This window comes from Prionailurus viverrinus, chromosome A1, assembly GCF_022837055.1.
Source record: "Prionailurus viverrinus isolate Anna chromosome A1, UM_Priviv_1.0, whole genome shotgun sequence".
NCBI classification, from domain to species: Eukaryota; Metazoa; Chordata; class Mammalia; order Carnivora; family Felidae; genus Prionailurus; species Prionailurus viverrinus.
Window position 1 is genome coordinate 53,236,091 of NC_062561.1, and position 19,005 is coordinate 53,255,095.

The following is a 19,005-nucleotide window of genomic DNA, read 5'->3' on the forward strand; positions in this document are numbered from 1 at the left end:
TCAAAGCCTAGGTTTGGGTTGGGTACAGATGAGGAGTCCAGCAGGCTTGTGGCAGAGGGAGGGAGGGGATCAGTTTTGGGGGAGCTGTGCCCACAACTGTGGCAGGGTGCAGTCACACTGCTGTCAGCACAGGTGTGGAGGAGCAGTAAGAGGCAAGACAGTTGAGGAGGGATATGCAAGGCCCTGGCAGGAGGTAGGAGTTGCAAGAGAGTCAAGGGCCAGATCATGAGGTGCTTCTTAGTAATAGAAAGTTTGAATTCTATCATAAAGATAGCAAGTGGCTTAAATTTGGTGGCCTGAAACAACAGAAATTTATTCTCTCACACTTCTGGAAGCCAGAAGTCCAAAATCAAGGAGTTGGGTGGGTCACATTGCCTCCAGAAGCTCTAGGGGGGAATCCATTATTGCTTCTGGTGACTTCTGGTGACTCTTGGCATTCTTTGTGTTATGGCTGCAGAAATCCAGTCTCTTCCTTCCTCTTCACGTGGTCCCCTCCGCCATGTCTGTGTCTTCTCCTCCATGTAGTTCTTATAAAGACACTTATCACTGGAATTTAAGGATCCGTGGGACAATCTAGGATGATCTCCTCATCTCGAGGTCCTGTACGTAATTACATCTGCAAAGATTTCTTTTCCAAAGCTCTGAGTGTATGTAGCTTTTGGGGGGTATGGGGGTGTGGGTACCATTCACCCTAATTCAGTGAAGAAGCGTTGAAGAAATGAATTTTACAGATTCGGAACTGTGTCTGATAGATCACACTGGGGACCAAGGGGAAGGTAGTTTTATGTTTTACAAATTCTAAAAAAACTACACAAGCATTACCACAGTCACTATTACCATCCCCAGTGAACCAGCATTGAAAACTCTCTAAATTGTTGAAAAGAAAATTAAGCTCTGATTGCTGTATAATTTTTGACATGGTTCAGAATCGCCTTTTGCCATTTGTCACATAAAGGACATGCCAAGCTGTAGTTCGCAGAGCTTAGGCTCCAGGATTCCAACTTCACCCTCTTTCACCATTCATAGCTGCGGTCCCCAGCAGCAGCTGCCATTGGAGTTTCCTAAGGCACTTCAGAACTGACCTCTGGGCCCCACCTGCAGAGATTCTGAGGCAATTTGCCTGGGGTGCATCTTGGACACTGGGATTGTATAAATCTTCCCAGGTGATTCTACTGTGCAGTCAGAAACTAGAACCACAGTTTCCTACACGAAAATTTTCTTTATGATTAATATTCAACTTGACTCTGAGCACCCTGTGTTTTCATGCATTAGGACTTTCAAACTATCCATCTTCAAAGCACAATTCAACTGGTAACGAGCTTAATGACTGATGCTTCTTGGTGAGCAGCTCTCACTTGGAAAATGGTACCTCACCTCGTCTGTTTTTATTTTTAGTTATAATAATGAGAGGTTACTTTTTCAATATCAAAGATAAATCATTTACCAACTAGCAATTTGAATGTTTTTGTCATCATGGATTTTTGGGGCATTGACTTTGATTTTCTTAAATGTTGCCTGAAAATATTTGTTTCGATTACTGAGTTTTGGAGGGCCACTTTAAATTTTGTGTCAGAATGAGAAAGAATGAAATATGGCCTTTTGTAGCAACGTGGATGGAACTGGAGAGTGTGATGCTAAGTGAAATAAGCCATACAGAGAAAGACAGATACCATATGGTTTCACTCTTATGTGGATCCTAAGAAACTTAACAGAAACCCATGGGGGAAGGGAAGGAAAAAAAAAAAAAAAGAGGTTAGAGTGGGAGAGAGCCAAAGCATAAGAGACTGTTAAAAACTGAGAACAAACTGAGGGTTGATGGGGGGTGGGAGGGCGGGGAGGGTAGGTGATGGGTATTGAAGAGAGCATCTTTTGGGATGAGCACTGGGTGTTGTATGGAAACCAATTTGACAATAAATTTCATATATTTAAATAAATAAATAAATAAATAAATAAATAAATAAATAAATTTTGTGTCAGAGGTGAGAGAGGCTCTCACCCTCCTAGCTTCCACTCTGAAGAGTTATTTTCCTGTGGCTGCTATGGCACAGAGTTCGAATCAAAGTGTTGGCGAGGCCACTTTTTCCCTGATGCTCAGGGGAAGAATCCTCCTCGGCTTCTTCTGGCTTCTGGTGGCTGCTGGCTTCCTTGTCTTGTGGCTGTATCCCTGCTTCCCTCTTCACATGGCCTTCTCCTCTGTGTCAGTGTCTTCTCTTTGTGTCTCTCAGAACACTTGTCAGTGCATTTAGGGACCAGTCAGATAGTCCAGGATGCTCTTCTGCTCTCAAATCCTGAATTCAATGACATCATTGAAGAATTTACTGTTTTTTCAATCTAAGGTCACATTCATAGGTGTCAGGCATTAAGAAATGGGTGTATCTTTTGGGGGTCCACCACTCAACCTACTACAATAACCTTCTTTCCTTATATTATGTCACTCTGTCCTTACAACAAACTGATGCCCAAGGAGGATTTTATCTCCCCCATTTTGTAGATGAAGAAGCTGGCACTCAACAGAGGTTAAATGCATGCGCCTAAGTCATACAGGCTTTTACATCACTGAACCAGGGCTCCTGATTCCTGGCACTGTGTTCTTTGAGCTGTGGAGACGTAATTATCCATTGCTTTCTAACGCTCTGCGAAACCATTCGGGAGATAAACCACTGCTATCCAATCCTAAGGAAAGCTGATTCTAGAACCCACAGATTTTATTTTCTGCTCTTCCCACTGTGTGGTGCTTATTATGTCTCCCAAGTTTTGCTCCAACTGTTGTGCTAGCATCTTTTATTCTGCTTATAAATCGGTGAACAGATAGCTTAACCCACTTCTTGTTCTAAGCCCACAAGTAAAAGCTATGATCTCTTATGACAAAATAGTTCTCCCATATTAAGCAGAGGAAAGCAGTGAATATCTTTTCATCTTAAAGGACAAAGAAGATACAGTGAGATGTACAGTTATCTGACCTGGGACATCTGAGGTCTATATCTCACTAATTGCCTGTTTGATGGGGAAGCAGAATAGCCTTCCTGAAATATTAACGGAGAGTTTGCTTTCCCTTGTGGCTTTAATTCTTAAAATGTAAAAGATGCTGTAACCTTTCTGGCCATCGATGTGGCACGGCAGAGAAGTCCACCTGCCTGCATTGATCACCGGGAAGAAATGGAAATGGCCATGGCTGAAATAGTCCAGGGCAGAAGGGAACATCCATGCTCTGCATTGCAATAGGGTGCCACGCTTATTTAAATTTAAACCGAGGGCTTCGCTAGATAGCCAGCTCTTTCCAGCCTCCGAAACATGGCATTAGTGAAATGTCAGCTTGCGTTAAGATCACCAGTGGCCTTTTCTGTGCACATTCTTCCATGTTTCTGCACAAAGATAGCGGAGCACGGCCATGGCTCTGCTCTGGAGATCGATCCGCCTTCATGTCTGATATTACCTTACATCGCCAGGGCCAGGCGGGTGTGAGAGAGGGGGCACAGGGACCGTGTTTACTCACTGAACCTTGAGGTAGAGCTTTAGCAAGTGGCCGGGTGGCTGTGAGTTGCTGAACTAACTGCAGTTTGGGCCCTTTTTTAGGGTTTGCAGTGATAAGAGCAGATCTCCGAGGAGTTGAATGTCTGCGTGATCTAAAACCAGGGCAGTCAAGCTGAAGAGGATGTGTGCGCTAACCTGTTTGCACTGAATACTCTCCATAAATAATTTACAGCCATGACTGCTAGCTATTATTACAAAAATACCGGATTGCATTTTGACACATGCATCCAGCTTGTAAGTCAATAGATACGTTTCACCTAGTGTGGGCAGACCTGGTGGAAGATACCCATCCAAGTGTTTTCCAACAATGTAATTTAGCACTCCCCAGCCAGGCGGAGGAGAGCTTTCCGGGGAAGCCTGCACCCTCAACCAGACAATAGACTGTCCTGCTAAGCCTTCATTTTATTACTCGTTCGTAGGCTGCTGATTTTCTCCTTCTGCCCTGCGTAACATCCTTGTAAATTTCAAGTCCTTGGCATCTAATGTTAAAGTGAAATTGTTTGGATGAGAAGTATTCTTCTGCTTTTTTATTCAAAGAATATGTCCGAGGGTACTGGATGGTATTTCCTTCAAGATGTTCTTGAATCACCAAAAAGCATTTTACTATTGGCCCATTTTAACACTCTTCAAACCCCCACCCTAAGTAGTAGGGCTTTCTTCAGACTGGCATTTTCCTCAAAGACAAGAGTGTTGCCCCATGAAGACAAAAACTATGATTCTGTAAATTCTCTTTAGGAAGTAAGAAAGCAGTTTCTGTTTTCTGTGGTCTTGAAAATATGTAATAAAGCAGCCTGATGAATATGTAAGAAAGGAACAACAGTAGAGCTCCTTATGATGGTTGCTAAAGTTACATGACTCTTTCAGGTATTTTTTTTTAAGAGAAAGACCAAGAACACCATTCAGATGTTACCCTGTCTTTATGACCAATCGATAGCAGAGTTGTAGGGTCTCCCTTATTCTTTGATGAGGTACATTTATATGCAACGAGGGATTGCATGTATATTTAATAAGAAACTCCATTATGTGTACACATGGCGGGAGAAAGGGAAAAGAAGATATTTGCGCTGGCTGGGGTAATGCTATAATAAGAAATGCGACTAAAAATTATTTGCTACAGATTTAAAAGGATAATCTTAGGTGGAGGAAAAGGGTAGGAAATGGTGATTCCAGGGAGAAATGGCTTTTAAATATTCACATGCCATAAGTACAAAGCATCTGACAGTGAGCTGTTGATAATGTACACTATTCTCCCAATAGAAATAAACTGAGAAATATTAGCCTTACCTTTTGTTCAAGGCTTATTTTTCAGTAGCAATAGTCCTGGGTTGGATGAGGCATGCATACCTGAAGTTCATCTGAAAGAAATAATTTTTGATTGCATAACATTTTAAATTACCTTAAATTAGCTAGAATGTCTGAGTAATTAATCTATAAACTCCTGCAAAGCTGAAACTTAAAAATCATTGTCAACAAATACCTTACAATAACATTAATACAATTGTAAGAAATATTTTAAAGCGAAGTATGTATTTACTAAGGTTTGTTTGGCCTAATATGCCAATTAAAGAAAATTGTGGCATATAGATAATAGAAGAGAACATCTTCAAATTATTTAAAAAAGAAGGGAATACTAACTCTGGGATTTTTATGTTTATAGATCTACCTCAAGTTCTTGTATTTCTTCCTGGTATCTTACGTTCATCTTTACGCCCAATTTCCATCTGCATCTAGCAAAAAGGGCCCTCTTCACCTTAGTATCTGCACAGCTTTCTAGATGCTGCCTTGACTCAGGACACCCCACCCGCCGCCAGTCTCCAGTGCAAACGTGCCTCTCCGGTCACCTTGTCCAGTTGACCTCAGCTAAGCTCATATCGTGCGGAGACTCCCAGACTCTTCACGGCCTTCCAGCTCTGACTCATCTTCTGCCAGTGGGAGCATCTTGCTGGCAGTTTGCTCTTACGCCTGGCTTCAGGGGGTCGGTCTTCACACAGGGGCCCCAAACTTTTCCAGCTTGCCCCCGTGCCAGCCTGCACAGCTGCTGCCTCTGTATCCTGCCCGCATGTAATGCCCTTCCTTCCTACAAATCTGGCTCCTATAGGCATCTGCAACACTTGCCCATTTCACCGTTCCCATGAGGACACTCCTGCTAATTTGATCTCACCTCCATTACAACCTTGAATACACAAATTTGGGTTGTTTCTTTTTTTTTTTAATTTCTGAGCCTTTCTGCTATTGTTTCATCGGCCTGGAATAAGCCCCTCCCTCTCGTTCTCCCCACATGGCAGCTCCTCATTTGTCCCCTAAGATCCATGCTTCAATGTCTCCCTAGGATAAGGGTATTCAAATGCTAGGTGGCTGGTGCCAGGGTATGAAAATTCCTCTCACACAATTATATGTGATCAGTTAAAAGGATTTTTCTTTATTCCAAAAGTATACACTTGATCTTTTTGGGTAGTAACCTTTTATAAAATGAGGGTGATAGTATAACACTTTTTTTATTCAAGTGCCAATTTGAGATAATAAAAACTTGACCACTCATGTCACTCAGCATTTTTTTTTTTCGTAAATTTTTGCTCCATGCAATCATGAATCTGAAAACCACTTCCCGAATACTGGCATCCTTAGAACATACTGCAGTAGCCCTTCTCGTCCTGCAGCATTATTACTGACTCATGGGGCGGCGAGTACTTGCATGGTATTCTTCATAGCATCCTCACAACCTGCGTGCTAAATATTCGAGTGAAGGCGATAACTGGGAAATATTAGCTCTTTATTATACTGAGGATATTAGTCAATTTCCCTTAACAAGTGGCTCTTGATCTGAGTTCCATGGACCCATAGGTGGGTCCATAGAAGGGCTTCAGAGGACCCAAGAACAAAATCTTATGCAAAATTTTGCACATAGAGCATATATGTGCTTATTTTTTTCCGGGGAGAGAGTCTGTCGAATTTTCAAAGAAGTCCTAACTCTCCACACTGCAGGAATTATGGGCTCGCTTAGCATTTTCTGAACGACTGAGATGTGCCAGACTCTGCACTGACACAGGAGCTACAGAAATGCATCCGGTGCAGTCCTTGTCTTCAAAGAACTCATTCATCCTCGGGCTGGCCCGACACAAAGAGGCCAATACCAACCACTAGTGGTAGAGACTGCAATAAATATCAGTAGCCATATGGGAATATATGGGGCGCTGCCTGGTGGTGGGAAAGGCCACCAGAGGAGGTGACATATTAGCTTGGCCTTGAAGAATAAACAGTTTGTGATGCAGCAAATGAAAGAGTTGCAAAGGATATTCTAACTATCCAAAAAGGAGTCCAAACTGAGAAAAAGCAAGAACAAAAACCACTAAATGTGCACACACGCCTCTAGGCTATGCAAAGAAACCCGCATGCCCACAATTCCTTCTTTCCTTCCTAATGGCATCTGACCTAGTACTAGTCATACTGCATATATTTCACAAGACTTGGGATGTGACCAACCACGGAAAAGGCGTGCCATGACATACTAACAAATACTTTTAAGTGTAAGGGCAACGTAAATACTTCTTATACTCTTTCAAGCTAGCTGAAATTAAGAGCTGTCATGGATTTGAGGCCTGTTCTTACAAGTGGCGAGGAAGAGCTATGTACTTAGAAAGACGGGAGGGTATCAGGAAGGATGAAGGCTGGATTCGGCCCCTCAGCCTGGTTTGTGCGGATGCTGCGATGCACAGGGTGGCCAGCAGCCCATCTGGTGGCTTTGTGCACAACAGAAGGGGAGGCTCTTTCTCTGAGTGGACTCAGCATACGGCCAGGGCACAGGGCTCAGCGAGCCAAATGAGGGCTGGCTTCTAGCCTCCCCCTCTCCCCCCACCTCTCCGCTGGGTGCCTTTAACCATCAAATCCTATGGGCGGGACGGAGACACGTGAAATGATTTATCTAACGTAACTTTAGCATATGTTTAGCTGCTGGCGTAGAGCTCCTGTTAGGACAGTAAAAAGCTAGAGGAGACCCCCAAACCTTCTCCTTCCTCTTAGGTAAAGTGAGGGTGCAAAGCCCGGAGCAGCAGCAGCAACGTAAACGCTGCAAGAGTTGCTGCCAAATCTAGAAAGACACTGTCTGGGCTGAGTCATTAAAGCTTGCACATTCGCGCACGCGCAATACATTGTGACGAGGATGAAGAGCCAAACTCCTCACATTTTTAGGATGTGAGGCTCCAGAGAATAGCAATTCTAAAAGGAAAAAAAAAAAATCATTTGGTTTGTCCACTATTTGGAAGGAATATTTCAGGGTTAACAGCAGACTATGGATTTCCAAGGAGCACAGCATTATATTGGATGAAACATGGTACTCGCTGTGCTCATAATGTAACACTGTTGCTTTTCTTCCTCCCATTTCAACTCTCTCCTCTAATGAGGCTCAGTAAATACAGAGAACTCTAAAGCAGACCTGACTTTGATGAGTTCAACATTGAAAACATATTTAATGTATAATATATACAACTTATATAAATATATAAAATCAGATTAAAAAACGGTTCCCTTATGATTCAGCACTGAACAACTAAATAGGAAGAGCACGAGTCTGCCAAAAATATCTCCCTGACTTACTTTATGTAGGTCCTTCCATGTCTTTGTGGTAGATCCTCTGGGAAGGTACTATGTGAACACAGGCCATGCCACCATCCCCAAGAGTCACGCCAAACTGCTCCTACTACACCAAAGGGGGTAGGAGGCCTTCACGTTGTTCTTTACAATCCAGTGCTAACATAGATCAGTTTATTGTGTGTTCTATTTGCCTCCCTAGAAGACACAGAGTTCCCAGCTTCGAGAATTAGAAGGCGGCATACATCAGTATTATTTCAAAACGACAAGAAAATGGGGATCAGGAGCCTGGTGTCCTTACACAGACTGTACACTCTTTGAATGCAATGTCTTATACTTGTGCCCAGACAGGAAGTGCTCACTTAGTGTTTGCTGAACGAAGAGAGGGAAAGTCCTGGAGGGCGTGATAACTCGTGCCTGTCCTAACGAATTTCCTGGTCCGTTTGGAAGACAAGCACATTTTTCATATGTTCAGTTTTATATATATATAATTTTTTTTAGTGTTTACTTATTTATTTTGAGAGAGAGAGAGAGAGAGAGAGGGAGAGGGAGCAGGGGAGGGGCAGAGAGAGAGGGAGAGAGAGAATCCCAGGCAGGCTCCGCTGTCAGCCGTCAGCGTGGAGCCCGACTCGGGGCTCCATCTCATGAACTATGAGATCATGGCCTGCGCCACAATCAAGACTTGGATGCTTAACCCACTGAGCCGCCCAGGCACCCCTCATATGTTAAATTTAATATCTGTTTTTGTTTTGTTTTGTTTTGTTTTTTTAACCCCTGTTCCTTTTTCTATTTTTAAATGGGTCATAAGTGATTTGAGCTAGAAATCTGAACGCTTATTCTCAAAGAGTTCTTAACCCGGGGTTGCACATTGTATTCATGGCACCTCTAGAGTTCACCAGTGAATCAGTAATGGTGCCTGCCTAATAAGCGCTGAAAGAATGACTTGCAAAAAATGAAACGAAACAAAACCAAACCAAAATCTCTGCATCGGGAGTCAGACCCTCCCGTGATGTTTATGAAACTTCCAGCACAGCTTGGTTTTCAATATTGGAGGGTCATCAAGTAACCCATTTTTCCTTATCTGGGAGCAGCCATCCCCTTCCTACTCCCAGATAATGTGCCTAACTCAGCGCATCTAACTCCTCTGACCCACAATGTCGTTACTGTTTGTATACTAAGCCTTAGCACACACAGCAGACTGCTTTCCACAAAATCAGTGAGCTCGGAGACTCACTGGATTCACCACCTACGTTCCTCAGTATTTTTATTCAGTTTTCCATTTCCTTTTCACCTCATCTTCATGTCCACTTTTCCATCTCGGTAGGTGAGCAGTTAGCAGCACTCTGAAATAAGTAGAAAATCTTTCGGGTTCCCCGATTCTCTGTGGGTGGCACAAGAGGGCTGTGTTGCTGGATGCAACCCACGCTTAATTGCTGCCAAATTCGGAGCCACAGACATGGCCGTGAACATCCATAGGCAGATGTGATGGATAGCTACTCCAGCGGTCCGCTCGCTCATCCATCTCTGTAGGGAAACGACAGTGATCGCTGCAGAGTGGAGCTGACATCAGCAGAAATGACCGCAAGGCTCAGATGAAAAGGCAGCAGAATAAGGGATCTGCTCTCTGAGGCCTTTTGTGAATGAAGGCAATTCTAGTCACTTTGGTCCAGACACTTTGCAGATCTCTCAGTGCGAAGAAAATGGCACATCTCTAGGGGTAGGCGGCCATAGAAGTTTAGCAGAGCCAATAGGTCAAGAATATTGATTATCTAACTTTCCTCACGTTCTGAAAGATGGAAATTTAAACTGAGGCAAACTATCTCCACACCAATCCATCGGATGTTTGGGTCTATTTTATGGATTGGAACATTATTATTGAATAAAGCTTCCACTGTGCTTACAGCAAAGCCAATGAAAGTGACACAGCTCTTACCCTCTGGAACATACAACCTTGATATAATTTTGCTTTGAACACAAATTTTAAGTACAAATGTGGGTAGCAGTCTCAGGTAATGTATATGATTAAAAGAGTAACTTTGTAGATAATGGGTTATCTCAAAAGTGTGATTCTATGATGAATGTAATTCTATATAGGGTGATAGTGGATAGAGGATCTTGTAGTGCCATGTATCATCAATTAACAGTAGAGGTAATATCAACATTACATACATCTTCTACTATTGCAGTGGATTGAATACTGTCCCCCAAAATATATGTCTACCTGGAACCCCAGAATGTGACCTTATTTGGAATATGGATCTTTGCAGGTGCAATTAATATAAAGACCTTGAGATGAGATCATCCTGGATTTAAATGGGTCCTAAATGTCTCATATATTTACAAATATATTTATTTTAAAGGAACTGGTTCATAAGATCATGGGGGCTGGCAAGTCCAAGGTCCATAGGCCAAGCTATCAGATTAAAAATTCAGGTAAGAGTTGGTACGATAGTCTTGAATCCACAGGCTAGAAACTCAGGAGAATTTCTGTGCTGCAGTCCGGAGGTCAAATTCCATCTTCTTCAGGAAACTTCAGTCTTTGCTCCTAAGGCCTTAAGCTGATAGGATGAAACCCACCCTTATTATGGAGGATCATCTGCTTTATTTAAAGTCAACTGATGGTTAATCACATCTTTAAGAAAAACCTTCATAGCAACAACTGCAGTAGTGTTTGACCAAACAACTGCTCACCATAGTGTAGCCAAGTTGACACTTAAAATTCACCACTGCAGATGTCTGTCAGACATCTTGAACTTAACAGAACCCCTGTCAGTCCTCTAAAATAAGCTTCCCCTCAACACTTTCTAACATCTGTCGAAAATATTGAAAAAAATATTGAAGTCATCTTAGGTTTCGTTCTTCCTTCATCATTATAAATATAGATATTTATCAACAGGTTGAATATTTATAGCAAGTCTATTACCTATAAGATATTGAAGATCTGACCTCTGCTCACTACCTTCTTGCTATCATAGTAGACAAATCTTCTCTCACCTGGATTTCTTCAGTAGCCTCTTAACGAATCCCTTCTGATCCATTATTGTCACAGAGGCCAGAAATATATATCAATTAAAAATGTCATCGAGAGAGAGAGAGAGAGGGGGGGGTAGGATCCCCTCCAAGTATAAGATCCCACAGTGGCATCCATTGCCATCAGAATAATACCCATCTTCTTCACCCTGGCCTACAAGGCCCCACATGATCTAACTAACTCTTGCCTACTTTTCAAACACAGTTTATACAGTGCTCTCTTACAACCAGGTTGCCCATGCTTTTGGTCTCCTTTCTTTTATTCTTTTTCCTGAACATGGTCTCTAGTCTTTATACTTACTCTTCCCTGTTGCTGGAATTCTTTTTCGTCAAATATTCTTGTGTTTCTTTCTGAGATTTTTGCTTATTACTTTGATAGAATAGTTATCAGGCCAAACTTCCTACCAGAACAAGTATATGAAAGCCAAGGGAGCGGGGACCCAATAATTGAAGGAATAAGAAAACAACCAAGGCAACCAGGACACCAGGAGCCAAGACCACAGAGAGAAGGAAAGTATATGGAAAGAGTATGTATTAGTCTTCTCTGGCTGCCATAACAAAATACTATATACTGAGTGTCTTTTATTTTTTTTAATTTTTTTTTAATTTTTATTTATTTTTGACACAGAGAGAGAGCATGAATGGGGGAGGGTCAGAGAGAGAGGGAGACACAGAATCCGAAACAGGCTCCAGGCTCCAAGCGGTCAGCACAGAGCCCGACATGGGGCTCGAACTCACGGACCGCGAGATCATGACCTGAGCTGAAGTCGGACATTCAACCGACTGAGCCACCCAGGTGACCCGTATACTGAGTGTCTTAAACAACAGAAATCTATTTCTCACTGCTCTGGAGGCAAAGTTTAAGATCAAGGTGAGGACTGATTTGGTTCCTGGCAGGACTCTCTTCCTGGCTTGCAGATGGCCACCTTTTCCTTGTGTCCTCACATGGTGGAGAGAGGCGGTGAGGGAGGGAGAGAGAGATATCTTCTTGTAAGGTCACAAATCCTATCAGATTAAAGGTCAACCCTTATGAAATCATTTAATGTTGATTACATCCTGAAAGTCCTATCTTCATAGATAGGGGGTTAGAGCTACAATATATGCATTTGGAGAGGACACAGTTCAGACCATAGCAGAGGGCAGTATTTTCTAGTGGTTTCCCCTTGAGACATTTGCTCATTTGTGGCACGAGTTCACAAATCTGGGTAAAAAGCAGTGGCTTGAAGCATTCAGCAGCCCTCATGAGAACTGGGAAACAAAAACTGTAGTTCATCGCTGCTAAGGCTGGCAGAAACAAGGGGTGCAGATCTTGGAGATGACAGAACTTCAGAGATGTGAGCTCAACTTGCGTGGCTACTTTCTTCTTCCAGGTTTTTCAATTGCAGTAGTGGAAAGCTGTAAAAGCCAAGAATAAAATGCCAGCAAGACAGTGAAAATCTGAGTAGGCCCTTAGTTTCACAGTCCTGGGGAGACAAAATTTGTTCTGGGGACCTGCCAAGGTGGTGGATCCCTATTAAACACTTCATTCTTTCAATGGAAGCCCCTAAAAGGCTATGCCCTAAAAGTGAAGGCAAAGCAAAACTGGACCAGCCCCCATAAAGCTTGAAACTCTGGCCTCAATCATCTCAACCCTTTATCGGATCAAGGTGGCCTGTTCCTACTGCAAACACCTACCAGTTTTTTGTTTGTTTTTTTTTAATTGTAGAATACCAGAAGACTTGTAATGAAAAATAGCCTCTGCTATATTTTTTGCTATGCACAGGACATCATCCCAGAAGCCGCCACTGTTAGCCCTTTTAGGTATTTAATATTTACCCTTATATATATATCTGTAAGCAACATGCTCATATTGCTAATTCTTTATCAGTTATCTACTTAACATCCTGTTGTGGTAGCTGAAGAGTTTTTGGACTTCTCTTTCTCACAGATTTGTGATGTTTCAGTTAAAATCCATAGACAATGTTTACATTATCATGAAATGTGAATACCACTCTTTCCAGAATCAAGGAGTATACCTGGATAATGTTTCTTTCTAGTTCAACTTTTATTTTGCCTTGAGTAACAAGTGCATCATTTTTTTTTTCGGTTTTCTGTAAATACAACACGTTTATTGTTTTAAATTTTTTTAAATTTACATTTATTTATTTTTGAGATACAGAATGAGGAAGAGCATGAGCAGAGGAGGGGCAGAGAGAGGAGACACAGAATCTGAAGCAGGCTCCAGGCTCCGAGCAAGCATTCAGCACAGAGCCCGATGTGGGGCTAAAACTCACGAACCGTGAGATCATGACCAGAGCCGAAGTCAGACACTTAACCGACTGAGCCACCCAAGAGACCCCAACACATTTATTTTGACCAGATCCCCCAATATATCTTTCTAATGTGCATTAATATATTCTCAGAACAGCCAAAAGACAATGTATTATTTCCATTCTTCCCTTTGGAGATGACCTCACTCGCACAGCCCTATGGTTTCGTCTCATTGCTATCTGGCCTTGCTGCAAAGCTGTTTATTTCTTCTGTGAAATTCTGATGATCATCTTTTTTTTTTTTAATATTTTTAATGCTTTTTTAATTTATTTTTGACAGAGAGAGAGACAGAGCATGAGCGGGGGAGGGGCAGAAAGAGAGGGAGACACAGAATCCAAAGCAGGCTCCAGGCTCTGAGCTGTCAGCACGGGGCTTGAACTCACGGACCGCGAGATCATGACCTGAACTGAAGTCAGACGCTCAACCAACTGAGCCACCCAGACGCCCCAAAATTCTGATGATCATCTTAATGTGTGATCCTGATGTACTTCTTCACTTTCTTGGAGCACATGGTCAGTATTTTACTAAGAAAAATCCTGTTACATGTAAAATCATCTTTAGATCACTCTCGGACACGATTGGTTTAACAATTCTAATATGGGAATCATTTTCCATCAGAATCCTAAAAGCATTGTACTTTCGTCTATTGGCTTCCTGTGTTGCTATTGAGAAGTTGATGCAGCATTGTTCTTGATCCTTTCCATATAATTTTCATCACCTCTGTCTGTCTCTGTCTCTCTGTCTCTCTCCCTCCCTACTTGAAATATCACTCTATTCCAGGGTTCTAAAGTTCCATAGTGCTGGGCCTTGGTTAAGTTTGTGGTTGTTGATTTTCTTTTTCACATTTTGTATTGGAAAACTGGTAGACCATTTCAATTTAGAAACTCATGTTTAACAGTATGGAGAAAATTTTTTATTTATTATTTAATTGACAATTTCTTTTCCTCAGTGTTTTTGATTTTGCTTATCCTGGACCTCCTCTATATAACCTGTTACTACTCTTCTAATTTCTGATTTTCTTAGCTAATTTCTCATAGTTTTGGTTTGTTTGGCTTCTTTATGCACTCTGAGTGATAGCCTTGTATTTATCTTCTAACTCTTATGGTCCATTTGCCATTTGGGCTATTTGATTTTTAATTTCCACGAGCTCTTTCTGGATATCTAGGAGTTTTATTTCATGAGAGTAATACGTACTTATCTCTGTGAGGACATTAACTTAAGTTTCTTCTTATCTCAATATGCATTGTCCAGATTTCTTTGTTCTGCTTGCTTATTTGTTCTTATGTTGTCTTTGTTAATTTTTTGCCTTTTCATTTTGGAGGCGATCCTTGGTAGCCATTTGTTCATACTTCATAGACAGAGCTACAGAGCTGATTGGGAACACTGCTTGCATGAGTGAGTCTGGCCAACGTCCTTCTGTGGTGACTAGGCTGCAGCTTGACTTTCTCATGTTGACAGTTCCCACTCATCAGTATCTAGAAGCACTGTCTTTGTCGAATTTCAAGGTCTCCAGGAAAAATCCAAGAATGAGAGGTGGAGGGGAGGAACCGGTGTATGTCCAACCACAGGGAATCTGGGAACAGGACTGGGGAACAGGGTGGGGGAGGGGCACCCACCCAAGACTGTATGGAAATCCACTTTTCCACCTCTCAGCTCCCAGCTTCACCCTGCCCGTATCCGTGCTCCACGCCTACGGTGTTTTACTAGCTGGATTTATTCAATGACTTAGCTTTCAGTTCGTGTCTCAGGATGGCAGAGAGAAGTAGTGACTCGGTTCCACGGGGCAGGGGTGGTGAGCCAGAGAAGCAGATCCTCTGTCTATAGACTTTCAGTCAACCTTGGTTTTTTTTCATCTGTCTCACTCTTCTACTTTCCTAAGACTGGGTGTCCCCAGGGCCTGTTCTGCGGGGTATGTTGGTTTTGTTTCCTTTCTATTCTTTCTATTCTATTCTGTTCTATTCTATATTTATAAAATCTCTCCTAGCCACTATTCATGGATTTTTAACAGGTTTTCTTATAAAACCTGCATGCATTGTGGATATTTGCCTCTTTTTATCTTTCAAAAATCTCTTGAAATTTCCTGTCCTCTACTGCCTCTTGTCCCATTCTCTTTGTCTTTGTGGCTCTGTTCCTTCTTAAAACAATACTATTACTGTCATGTGAGGTCTGTTCTACAAAAGAGAGGAAATAAAACTGTATCATCAACCCGTCATTTCTCCCATTCACCGTATCCTTATAATAATATCTGTGAAACATCACGAGGCAACTACGTTCAAAGGAAAGATCTTGAGTTTAGGGCTAAGCCTACCTGCTTCAAACACCAGCTCTGCTGAGTGAGTGTGTGGCTTTTCCCCCCACCCCCCTCAACTCTCCTGCCATGTCAAGCCAAGATGCCTAGGAACACACTGGCTGAAAAGCATCCATCAAGTTGGTAATTAGAAGGTCTTCAGTGACCTTGACCAGAGTAGTTTCATAGAGTGGCAAGTGCAAAAGTCGGGCTGCACTGGGGTTTATCCATTAATTATGCTTCCGTCTGCCAGTGTGTGGCTTCTCAGGCACAGTTTCTAGTAAAGCTGTGAGTTACCTGCACCTTTTGGTCTCTGCTTACTTTGCCAGCTGCTTTAGCACTTTAAATGTGCTGCCACGTGTATGCATGCTTTTCCTTCAAGGCTCATATAAGCCAGCTGTTGCAACAAGCTTCAAATGCTCCCTGCAAACTGGCAGGAGTCTGAATGCCCTAGCAGCTCCAAAGGGACCAGGTACAAGCGGTGTAGCAGGAAAATTGCTTTGGGAAGGCAACGTAGAAGAGAGGGTCTGAGGACGGAGCATCTCAGCATAGGAAAAAAAATGCCCCCTTGCCAATCATATACTTGGAGAAAAAATATGGAGCAAGAGAGAAGAGGAAGAAGCCCCTCTTAGTCTTTTTGGCAAGCGAGGCTGCCAGCCCCATGTAATTAGTGCCGGTCTTCCGTCAGGACTCTAACCCTAGCGAAGCTGCTGGTGAAAGAGATGTGTGGCCAACGGAGGGCAGAAACCAGGAAAGCAGATCGCTTAGGATTTCTTGCACCTAACTCTTCTGCAGCAGGCGATCTCTTCCCACACGGAAGTGCGCTTCTGACCTCCAGAGAAAGAAATTCTGTAAGGGACCATTTCCGGAAGGCTTAGATTGCAGTTTTACAAACACTCCCAGGCCTCCTTCCTGGGGCCCTAAGTTTTCGACAGTGTTTTGTTACCTCAATTGCAATGTTGTTTGTTTGTTTGATGGTTTTACTACACAACCCATTTTCGTAAACGGCAGCCCAGCTGCACACACTGGTGGAAAACGAGCTGAAACAAAAATGCCATTACTTATTCTGTTCGGAAAAGAACTGAAAATTCTGGGGACCGGGGAACAGTAAAATGAGAAGCTAAAAAAATACTTTTTAAGCATAGAAGTTCAATGCCAATGTTGGGATCTTTGTACCCGAGGAATAATTCCTATAAATCTTTCTTGTCTTATAGAGCAAGGACTCGTATATAATGTGATCTAATTGAAGTTTATTCTACTGACTTTTAAAAATAATTCTTAATATTGCTTATACAATTCTCCTAGAATGTGCTCATTTTAATCATCCGTCAGCATTTTATTATATTATAATCCTTAATTGATTGACGTTTAATCACAGTCTTTGTATTTTACTATCCCTTGTCTCATAAGAGGCAATTTTCTCTTTACTGTAGTTTAACAGCTGATGAAAAAGATTTAAGGAAACCTATAAACTTAAGATTGGTTAATGGTCCCTTATAAAAGAATATTACACTTCGAGGATCCATTGCACAGATGTGATACTCAATTGTAGAAATGTGCATGGGGTTTATTAAATTACAGCACAAATCTTCGGTCTTCTGAGTTATTGTCCATGTTGGTATTGTTAGGCAAATGGGGAGACACATTATTGCTTCCAGTTGTTCACATTACTGTGGTGTCCTGCCGGCGGAGACAGCTGGCGCAGCGCCGTGGGCGGACGCAGAGAGCCTCAGCAGCTGCCGAGAACAGGGCCTGGGTGAAGGTCCAGCGCCGCTGAGTCAGGGCTGGGTGGCTCCTCGAAGGTGTCCAGGACGTGGAAAATAAATACACCCACCAAACTGGCTGTCAGAGGGGGAAGGAGGGGAGGAGCAGGGAGAGAGAGAGAATACTTCGTATGTGAATTTATCTTTCCGGATTATTTCTGGATTTTAAGACTCCGTGGAGGGCCCTGAATACCTTGGAGAACTAATTGCTAACAAATGGCCTCTGGACTTCTTTAATGGGCAGGACCTTAGCTGTTGTTGTTTTTTATCCAAGTTAAGGTGGTATTGGGTTTTTTGTTTTTGTTTTTGTTTGCTTTTGGTACTTGTGGTAGTGCTATATTTGAATGTACGGAAAGATAACAGGCAGGTGGAAACAGCTTGGACTTTGGGGGTCTGACCCCCCCCCCCCCCACCAATTATCTCTGTGATATTGGATAACCTATCCAACTTCCTGGAGCCTCATTTTTTTCTCCTCTGAGATGTGGGTAATGATGTCTATCCTTCAAGGATTCGAAGTAATAGATATAAGTGCTTAGCACAGTGTGTTGGAGTCAGTAAGTTCACAGTAACTGATAGCTATTTTATTAGTGCTGGGATTGTGATTTCTAGATAAAACCAAAGTTCGTTACAGTTTACATAGAGATCTGAGCGAAGATTTCTCACACCCACATCTTTAAAAATACTATCTCAGAGTTCCACCTGAAAACAGAAGCGCTTGGTGGCCTAGGTTAGGTTCTTGAGTCACGTGATGGTTTAAATCTATCCGGTCTCTGGCAAGTTTAAGTTTTCCTCAAGCCTTAGTTTTCTCAACTGTAGAATGGGAATATAATATCACTTACCCAATAAAATTGTTCTGAAAATTAATCAAGTTCACGTAAGTATATTATTTAGCATAGTATGTACCAAACAATTAGCATTTAATAAACATTAGCTTCCATTCTCCACACAGTTACATTTTGCATTTGGAATGTCAGTTTATGAATAGGGTTCCTAACAATAAGATATCTAAACCTTACCCCATTATGTCTGTTGTTAATTGCATTGTCTAAGGCCTGTTTGTATTGAAAGTCTATCTAGATGCCCTCTGCTTAGTCTGTTCTCCAGGTGGCCTGAAAATTTTAGCTGTTTTAAAAAAAAAAAAAAAATGAGGCATGATTGTTGTTATCTAATAAATACTCACTTATCTAACATTTATTGACCGAATGATTAGAAACAGGGCTGGGTTCGCAGTGCACAAGAATGAATATGACAAAACCCCTTCCTTCAAGGAATATATGGTCTAGTAGGGGGAGAATCCCATGTACGTAATTAAAGGTGCAAAATGTCATTGCTATGTAAGATGCTTATGTAGGCTACCATAGCATCTAGGAATAAAATTGAAGTCCACATAGGCTGGAGTGGACAAACAGGAAATTCATGTATTCAATCACTATTTGTTAAGTGCCTACTATGCGCCAGACGCTAGCGGTCTGAAGGATCCCCCTCCAGGAAGGTCTGTTC